Genomic DNA, 10,673 nt, shown 5'->3' with positions numbered 1-10,673 from the left:
ACCAATTGATTTTATGATGAAACCTCAATTTTCTTCAGTGCTTTCACGTCTTATGTGCTTGCATTGCAGTGCTGATTGTTTATAGTGCTAGTAGTGAGCTACTTTTCAACATATATGTGGTTTAAGTTGAATGGTAATCCATTTTCTTGTATTTGAATTTAGAGAGATCAAGTAAATTCAGGGAGATGTGAAAGAAAGTAGGCATTCTTTGAAAATAGAAGCCAGCAAAAGAAATATGTACTATAATGTAAGGGTTAAAAATCTGTACTTGATCACGAGTTCTCGACTTTTCCCCTAGAAAAAGAGAAATATGTACTATAATGTAAGGGTTAAAAATTTGTAGGCAAGATGCTTTAAGATAATCTGGTTAGTGATTTACCTCTAAAATCAAAGCCGACTGGCAATTAGTGGAACTGGACTTAGTGGACCTTCAGTTCTTGCGTCATTTCTCATTACAGAATCACGTTTTAATTTTTTTTTATATCACTAAGGGAAATGATAAACGCACACTATCTTTCTTCTTCAACACATATTTTTGTTTAATTTTATCTGTTATTTCTATTTTGATTACACAATCTGATGACCAAAAATATGAAGGGGTGGGTGAGAAGTTGAAAATTGGGTGTGAAAAATCAGCTCCCATTGCTAAAATATTCTGTAATCATCTCAATTTTCATAAGTAATATGTGGATTAGTTCTTCAAGTACTGCTCTCCTGAGGAACAAAGGTGCGCTAAATCCCAGCTATAGTGCAGGTTATTTTATTTTATTTTTTTTCGAAGATGGTGCAGGTTATTTATTCTTAGACAACAGTTGTTGCTATGTAGAGAGCTTGTCAACATTCTATTCCACTGCCCGCGGTAAACCTATTTCTTCTTCTCCTAGCCAAAAACCCCTTTCTAAGTATGGCCTGTTTTCATGGTTTCTTGGCTTTTTATTATTTTTCGTTCTTCTAAGTTTAAGCGTTGCCTTGATATGGCTTTGAGTCGGAACTGGAATGCAAACAGCGTGAGGCTTAGTAGCTACCGTTGTGGCATCCATTTTGGATTATGTTTGCATCGCGGTGCAGCTTGTTTATAGTGCTTGTAGTGAGCTACTGTTCAACATATATGTGGTTTAAGTTGAATGGTAGTCCAGTTTCTCGTATTTGAATTTAGAGCGATCAAGTAAATTCAGGGAGAGATGTGAAAGAAAGTAGGCATTCGTTAAAAAATAGAAGACAGCAAGACAGCTACTTGATCGCGACTTCACGACTTTTCTACTAGAAACAGAGAAATGTGTACAATAATGTTAGCGTCAAGAATCTGTAGGGAAAAGTCTTTAAGATAATCTTGTCAGAGATTTGCTTTTAAAATCAAAGTCGCCATGCAACTAGCGGACCTTCTATTCTTGTGTCATTTTGCGTTATAGAATATCACTTTTAGCTTTTTTGTACATTGCTAAAGGGAAATGATAAGTGCACACTTTTTTTTTTCTTCTAAACATGGATAACTATTTGATCTTGTCCGTTGTTTCTATTTTTGATTATTCAATCTGATGTCCAGACATATAAAAGGGTGAGTGAAAGGCTAAAAATAATGTGTGAAAATTAGCTCCCATGGCTAAAATATTCCGTAATCATTTCAATTTTCATAGGTTATACTAGTAAATATGTCCGCGCGTTGCTGCGGAACTTGAATGCACCAACTTTAACTACATGAATAAGGCACATTTAACTTGAAAAAAATTCAACGTAATCATGAACGAATAAAAGGGATAGATGAGTGAACAGTGTCGGTAAGATAAGCAGCTTGGCTTTTATATACATTCAACCGAGCTGATTACAAAAGATGTGGTTATAAAAAAAAAAGCTCTGTTTCCTTGAGAAAAAGAAGCAACAGCCCCGTATGCTTGACCAATGGTTCCATACTCGTTTTCAATCTGGTATAATTGAAACAACAATTAACCCATAGAAAGGTTGTGTTAAGTGCTTCTGGAAAAAGGGTTTGCTGGACAAAATGTTAAGCCTGCTCTCTTTCATCCAAATAAATGATCCTTTAAAATTAGTTAAAACCACTACTAATGCTCCCGACCATAAATTAGAACATACTCTTAGTCTTAAAAAAGTGTATCACATGTCTACTGGCAAGGCAAGATGTAACCCACTGAGTTTTCTGGTGACAAAATCACCAGCAACTAACTATATGTATAGGAGCCGGAATATGTATCACATCATTCTTTAGTGCTTATCAAGAGTATTTTCTATTAGCATGTTTACGAATTCTCTAGTATGTTGATCAAAAAGTAAACAAATTCTCTTATGTTTTCAGTAATCGTACTTGGCGGTGAAAAAAACAATGTTTACTGATGCATTCTAATTAAGGACAAATAATAATCCGCCAATGGAATTAGATCTACACAGTCAATTGAACATGTCAAGTAAAATCATATGGCAAGGTGGACTTCCTCTTCTGCATTTAATGGTGAATTGAAGACCAATGCCAGAGGTAAAACAAGAGTAAGTACAACCCGACTGCAGCAACAAAAACACAACTGACTTTCACACTATAAAAATAAACACATACTTGCACCCAATGCATTTTTTTTTTTTTGTGTTGTATAAGAATAAAGAAGGATAACATTCCCGTGAAACCAAATTCATCCCCCAATTTCTTGCAATAAAGAGGGAGACCAACCTTGTGTTCTCGGAGAACAGTAGAACAATTAGACACAACCAGACTGATCCAACTTCCCACTATGATAATGAAAAACTAAAATTAATAAAATAGCTCAAATCATATCACAGTATGTCACAAAGTACACCATTTGATAATCAATAAATTTAACAAAAATGGATTCAACTCACTCCAAGGTAAGCAAGCTTATTAATCATCTTGTCATAGTAGTAAGTGAACTTGAAATTCCCCTCTAACGTGATCAACCCTTTTTTATCCATAGTTAAAGACCCTAAAAATGTAAACGCCTTATCCATACTCTAAATTTACACCCTTACACCCCCATTTTCCTAGACTTTCTCAGGAACAAAACAAAACATATAACACTCAAAATCCAAATCAAACAAACTAAAATAACCGAGGGGGAGACCCCCATCATGCTCTCTAAGGACATTGCAATGATTTGAGACAACCAGAGTGATCCAAGTCCTTACTGTGATCATGAAAAATTATAATTAATAAAATCACTCAAATCATATACAGCATATCACAAACTATGCCATCTGATAATCAATGAATTTAACAAAATTTAAAATGAATTGGAGTCGCTCCAAACAGTGATATTATACATATACATTTACAACAACAAAAAATTCAGTTTTTAGCAACTGGGATCAAAATAAAAATTCAAAACACTAATTTAAGTACCCCACACACAAAAACATCGCACAAAGATCATTAAAAAAACCACCCAAAACAACAACAGAGATAACCAATATGAAAAAAAAAAACTCTAAAAATTTAAATTAACAGTTTAAAATTTTAATTCAGAAGAAACGATATTAGTTAAATAACCTAGAATGTAAAATTAATACAGAATAACAGAGAAAAACACATTCTCAATTCTCTTTTGCATGCAAAAAGACAGAAACTGTTTAAAACAAAAATAGTTGAAGAGTTTAAAAATTTAACTCAGAAGAAACCATATTAGTTGAGTCAACCTAGAATGTAAAACTAATACAAAATAACAGAGAAAAACACATTCTCAGTTCTCTTTTATGGGCAAGAAGACAGACACCGTTAAAAAAAAAAAGTCAAAACTTCACTCTGTATCAATTAATCAATAGTCTAAAGTATGAAAAAAATTTGATTTCAAAGCCTTCCTTAGGAACTATAAAACGTATCAATGCATACATTATGATAGCGATGATGGTATCCATGAAACCTCAAGCTGCAAGGAAATACTGCTTTTGGAAATTTTCAATATAAATGGTTTTGCAAACCAGCCACTAACGAAACATCTAATTTCAAACAAATAATAAAAGCTTTCTTTAACTGACACATTATCCTTCTTCTTTCCTCCCATTAACTTCCCACCCTCCCTATTAATCCTTCCATTTTGAAACTCCTCCTTAATTCTTGCTATTCTGCACAAAACCTGCCAAATCTTCCCCTCACTTCTCAAAACCCAAATAATCACTTCAAATGCACAAAATTACAATTAAATCAATATTACATTACACAAAATGACATTCAAAACCATAATACACTAAAACCAAGGGTGAATTCAACACCCTAAATAAGTGGAAGTATTCGTACCTCAAATGAATTTGCAGCTTAATTTTCTTGCTGACAAACCATGACCTACAAAACCAAATTACATATATCAACATAAAGGAATCAATGTAAGAAACCAAAGTACCATTTGAAATACCAGTGGCATAGCCTCTTGAGCTTCGAAGCATGAAAATTCCAAAAAATACGCAATCTTTGAAATACTCATTTCAATTAAACATCAGAAGAATTTTCCCTTCCAATTCAAAGCTTTCAAAAAAATTGAAAACTTCAAATTCTCAGTGACCAAGCAGGACATTAACCAATCAAGATCCTAAACCCACAAAATCAATCCTAAAACGAAACCTGATTAAGTACTATGTACATATATAACATGTTAGCTTTCTACTTTAAGAAAATTTATTAAATTGGGGAAGTGATCAAATGGGATGGGTCTTCCCTATTAAGCAGCAGGATTAATTCCAACAAAAGAAAACAATGATCAAGATCAAGAACAATGCATGCAACAAAGAGACAGAGAGAGGGTGTGTGGAAATCAGCAGGGTGGTAGAATTCCATACAGAGAGATCCTGAGTGATGTTGGAGATCTCTTCCTTAGCTTTCTTAGAAAGATTTCAGCATACGAACTCCTACCCAGTCAACCTCACACAAAATTAGTTCAAAATTAAACATCTAGTCCCTAAATTAACAAACAAGAAAAAAAAAAAAAAAAAAAAAAAAAAAAGACAAAATCTAGCGAGAGATCCAGCCATCCGTACAATAATCGGATAAACAAACACCCAAAAAAAGAGGAAAGGAAGAGATTCTGACAACATTCAGAGTTTGTAAGTTATTATTTCAATTATTAAAATTGCACGAGAATTTAAATGATTAAAATAGGAAAATGTATCTTAAAATGTACCTATTATGATGTTTAATTGTCAGAAAATGAAAATTATTTTTTTTGTAATTTTCAAGTTGTTAAAGAAAAACATGTATACCGGTTAAAAAAGGGGTAAATGGGTAAAAAAAAGATAAACGGGTAAATGATTATGGTTAAATGGGTAAACGGTTATGGTTAAATGGGTGCACGATTATGAGTATGGTTAACCGTTTATAAACTTTTATGGGTATGGGTATAACCGTTTATGCAATTACCCAACGGTTAAATGGTTATGCGGATATAAACATAAACGGTTATGGATAAATAATTGTGGTTACCCGCCCGTCATAACCATTGCTCATTCCTACTCACATCCCCGAAACCCTCACCGAATGAAGAACGAAGAGGCGGTGGTTATTTTGTAAATCAAACAACAATAAGTTCTAAATAATGAATTTAAAACAGTGCATTACCTGCTAAATGAGACGAAAAAACTAAAAACCCATACCTCTCTCTGTCATTCTCTCCTCACCGATCATGTGCGGTAACACATTAACCCCAAAAAATGCACACAACCATGCTTTCTCCCCCCCCCCCTCTCTCTCTCTCTAAAATCGGAGAAAATCCCATAGGTCCTGACCTAGCTAAATCTCTCTCACTCAGTCGAAACTCGTAGCTCCCATCTCCCTCTAATCTGTCAGTCCCTCTGTCCCCCTCCTCACCTCCCCCTCCCCCAACAACCCTTTGACCGATGCATCAGCCACAGGACACCCACCCGCACGTCCCTATTGAAAATCCTCTCCCCCGATGAAAATCTCCCTCTAATCCATCAACCCTTCTATCCCCCTTCCCTCTCTCTCCTCGAGTCAAAAGCCCAAATCCAGCCGAAAGACACAAAACCCGCTCTTAAGCCCGTGGCAATGTTGTAAATAAAGCGAAATTTGAGCTGATCAAATCAGCCCAGCGGCAAACTCGTAAATGGAGTGAAATGTGTCCAAAATTGGACAGTGCCACTTCTCCCCTTACTTTAGAAATCAGTCCAGTTGCAAGCTCGTAAAATTGTGCCACTTCTCCCCCCTTGACTAAAGTAATGTGGATTAGTTCTTCAAGTACTGCTCTACTGAGGAACAAAGGTGAGCTAAATCGGGCTATAGTCCAGGTGATTTATTCTTAGAGAACAGTTGCTACGTAGAGAGCCAGCCAACATTCTATTAATCTATTTCGCTGCCAGCAGTAAACCTATTTCTTCTTCACCTAGCCAAACCCTTATCTAAGGCAAGTGGTTCTTTACAACAATGATAGAAAAGTATTGAGATCTTACATGACAATGTGGTTTTAAACTTCGTCGGTGACTAATCTAACATTTCATTTAACAAAATCTATTGATTGACCCAAAAAAAAAAAAAAAAAAAAAAAAAAAAAAAAAAAGTAAACAACAACCCTTCTCTAAGCACTAGTGACTAGGCCATTTGGTCAAATTTCCTCAAATAGTTGGCCTGTTTTCATGGTTTCTTGGCTTTTTATTTTTTACATTCTTCAAAATTTTATTGTTTTTTAGTTTATTCTACTACTAGTTTGCTTCATCTTCTAATTTCTTCTTACACTTTTCTTCAAGCTCCAAAACCACGAAGTGGCATATAATAGCGTTGCTTCTTCATTTTCATATTCAAGAACTTCATTCAAATTCTTTTGCTAGACGTTGTGTTGTTATATTAAACTATTTGAAATGTTTTGATAGGTTATAAATGAGAACGTCATTACAATAATGACAAGGTATCGAAGTTTGCAGAAATCATTTTATTATGGATGGAAAAGGTAAATTAATTAGCCTAAAGCTTCAGCTTACCCGACTAAAAGTTCATGGCTCCGTCCCTGACAAGCACCTACTCAATTCAGTAAGGAGCAACAATGCCCTTGGTCTTCTATTCGTGTTGATATTGTTGGACTTTCAATCAAAAAAATTTCGAAGACAAATAGGTTCAATTTATTAAAAACAATGACTAAACAAAACTTAAGATGTAGTAGCAGGATAAACATGTTGCTAATTCTTTGCACCGATAACATTTAGGAATGCAATACATGATTCTTCTTAGTCGTTAAATATGAAGAGCATCTAGATCTTTCTAAACTGAATTTGATTCACTAATTTTTCTAAGTTTGCAGATGAAGAACCGTGTGGACCAGTGGCTTCCTCTGCCAGTTTTTTCCACCTTCTCTCCCTCCATTAACTCTTCAGCAAGCTTCTCAAGTCTCAGCATAGGCACTCCTGTAGGCACACTTTCCACCGTCGAATTCCAACCACTGTGTGTCAGAAATCCTCCAACTGATGGATGGTTAAGGACTTGCTCTTGAGGGCACCAACTTGCTATTAGACTTCTTCCCTTAGTTTCATCCACAAACTCGGGTGGCAAAATGCTGATTTACCAACCACCAAGTCAGGCCTAATTACTCAGAAGAAAGAAACCTTGCTATTTGCAAGTCCCCAACCAATTCTTTATCTTTGAGTGGAGCAAGTCCTCTTTCCACCAAAGCAGGATATTTCATAGAGTCCATAGAGCTGCTTGCTGAGAAAGTAAGAAGAGTGATGGGAATGCCAAGTTGTTGAGCTGCAGTGGTTTGTGAATGCCAAACCATCTGAAACAATAAAAGTCACTGGTGGAGTACTATTGTTGACGAGGTCAAGCAAGTGTTTTTTATGGAACCAGCAAGCAATTGAAGTCTAGGGTGCAAAGTGCAAACTTACAAAAAGTAACGGCCGGATGTACAATAACTTTGGTAGTGCCAATTAAATTAAAGGAACTTTAACGAGCTTCTGGTACATATTTATGTTAACGAAAAATCGTATTTTTAAACTAAAAAGTAAACTCTTGTATTTTTCATTTTACCATTTATTTTGTCCTTATCATTAAAACTCAAAGTTTTCAAGCTTTTTTCATTAGTTTTGCTTTAAATTAATAGGGTGAAGACAAAGCCAAATTAAAAGAACAAATAAAAAAGGGTTAAACTCTGTTTACTACCCTCATGTTTCATGGTTTTCAACATTTAGTACATCAAGCTTTTTTCATCCCAAAGTCAATACCTAAAGTGTTAATTTTGGAACAGTCTCATACATCCGTTAGTCAAACTGTTAGTTCTCCCGTTAAGTGATGACGTGGCGCCTATGTGGACATTGACTAAGAGCCATGTGTCATTAAAAATATTAAAATAATTAATTAAAAAAAAAAAAAAAAGCCATCCCTTCTCCCCCCCCCCCCCCCGCCGCCCTAACACAGAAGAAGAAGAAGAAAAAAAACCGAATCTGCAATCCAGAAGAAGAAGAAGAAAAGAAAAGAAGAAAAAGCAGCCCAAACCCAATTTGTCCCCCACCCCCTCGCCCCACATTCCGAATATGCAACCCAGAAGAAGAAGAAGAAGAAGAAGAAGAAGAAGAAGAAGAAAAAATAAGCGAATCTGCAATCTGGAAGAAAAAGGGAAAAAAAAAAAACCGAATCTGCAACCCAGAAGAAGAAGAAGAAAAAAACCAAATCTGCCAAGAAGAAGAAGAAGAAGAAGAAGAAGAAGAAAGAAAAGAAAAAAAAAACAGCAACCCAAACCCAATTCGTCCCCCCTCCCCGACGCCCCGCGACTGCGAACGCGAACCCAGACCATGAACTGGGTTTTTTTTTTTTTTTTTTTTTTTTTTTGCCTTCTTCTTCTTCTTCTGGGTTGGAGGCGCAGGGGAAGAAGGGATGGGATTTTTTTTTAATTTAATTAATTATTTTAATATTTTTTAATGACATGTGGCGTTCGGTCATTGTCTACATTAACACCACGTCATCATTTAACGGGAGAACTAACAGTTTGACTAATGGATGTATGAGACTGTCCCAAAATTAACACTTTAAGTATGATTCTGGAATGAAAAAAGTTTGATGTACTAAATGTTGAAAACCATAAAACATAAAAGTAGTAAATAGAGTTTAATCCAATACAAAATGTGAAGAATAACTAAAGCTAGCTCCCCGCGGGTCTTTTTCTCTGATCTTTTTAAGATAACATTTAAGTGGCTAAGATTATCACGAAACGAGTACTCTATGGTATCGTTTGGTATGCAGACGGGACGGAACGGAATGAGACGGGACGGGACGGGACGGGACGGAACGGAATGAAGCGGGAGCAAAGATGCCCTCAGATGGAAACAAGAAGGAAGAAGAAGGAGATGGAGAGGTTATAATTTTGTGTTCCACGGATGTGGAACGAGTCGTTCCAGGAGGGTGAGGTGGAACGAAAATTCACCCAAAACTCGTCCTGTGGAATAGCTCGTTCCACCCGTTTTAGGCGCACCAAACGTGGGATGGAACGACTTATTCCACTCTGTTCCGTCCCGTCCCACGTACCAAACGGTACCCATAGGTACAAAAAGACACATTCCCAATGATAAAAAAAACATATTTCAAGTCACATTCTGAGCTCGGTTTTTTATGTATGAGTCGTATGGAGGTACCAAGTAAAAACAAAAACAAAGATAGAGGCTAGTTTTTATAATAATGTTTATTTTACTGCTCATTATAAATGATTTATTTATTTAAACAGTAATTCAGGGAGATTTGACAGAAAATAGGTAATGTTTTGAAAGAAAGGGGATTATTTTTAGTAATATCATTCAACTAGTGGACTAGTGCAAGGGGAAACTTTTGAGTAATATGACCCAAATATCTCTCCAAAGAAAATTCAATTGAGCAAGAGAGACATGCTTCACAATAAGAGCATTTTTACCTGTTAGTGGAGGGCAAGGGCAATAAAATTGTTCTTATTATTCACTCTACAAAGTAATTGTCTTTGTATATAAGTGGACCAAGTTTATATATAAGGAATACTAAAACAGTTATTCTTCAACGTACTAACCCCCAAAGTTTATGAAAACTCATCTAGCATAATATGAATAGGTTTTCCAAACACCCTAGCATGCCATAAAAACTTCATAAAACATATATTATATATAGTTTGCTTAGTAGCATCATAAAGGCATATACATATATATATATATATATATATATATATATATAAATCTTCATTCACCCGAAGACACTTCATCACCTGCCCGTAGGCATATGTATATCTTCATTCTTCAATCACCCGAAGGCATTCATTCGCCTACAGACCCTACATCACCCAACCGAAGCCATATATAAATCTTCATTCGCCCATAGGCCCCTACATCACTTGACTGAAGCCATATATAGGTATCATTTGCCTATAGGCTCCTACATCACCCAACCGAAGCCATTTAATGATATCATTCGCCCGTAGGCATATATATAAGCACATAAATCATAAACATAATATTTCTAAAATATGTCTCATCAGAGCTCAATAGCTCAAACATCATATCATAAATCATGTTCATGGTATATAATCATAAATCTTTCAAAGAACATAAATCTGATAAAGCATGATATTTCATAAAGCGTAAATCCATTTTACTCATAAACGTTTTGTAAAATGTAGTCATAAAATCATGCTTTTCATGTACGGATTTCTTGTAATTAAATGATGCATTTTGGAAGGGGTCCACTCATAGATACTCCGTTGCTGAAGAGCCGT

The 10,673-nt window shown here is 35.4% G+C and overlaps 1 long non-coding RNA gene across 1 annotated transcript; it reads right to left on the bottom strand.

Annotated features, from left to right (window-relative positions):
• Positions 1 to 1,725: 1,725 nt before the first annotated feature.
• LOC125473721 lies at positions 1,726 to 5,081 on the bottom strand. Its single transcript, XR_007255520.1, has 2 exons — positions 4,253 to 5,081; positions 1,726 to 2,749 (listed from the first exon to the last, which is right to left on the bottom strand). It is a non-coding gene; the product is annotated as an uncharacterized LOC125473721 (long non-coding RNA).
• Between the last annotated feature and the right edge of the window lie 5,592 nt (positions 5,082 to 10,673).

This window comes from the organism of the source record quoted next, unplaced genomic scaffold (assembly GCF_019419815.1).
Source record: "Pyrus x bretschneideri cultivar Hongxiangsu unplaced genomic scaffold, Pyrus_bretschneideri_v1 Contig93, whole genome shotgun sequence".
Classification (NCBI taxonomy): domain Eukaryota; kingdom Viridiplantae; phylum Streptophyta; class Magnoliopsida; order Rosales; family Rosaceae; genus Pyrus; species Pyrus x bretschneideri.
Note: the sequence above shows the minus strand (reverse complement) of the source record. Positions and strands in the feature narration are given on the sequence as shown.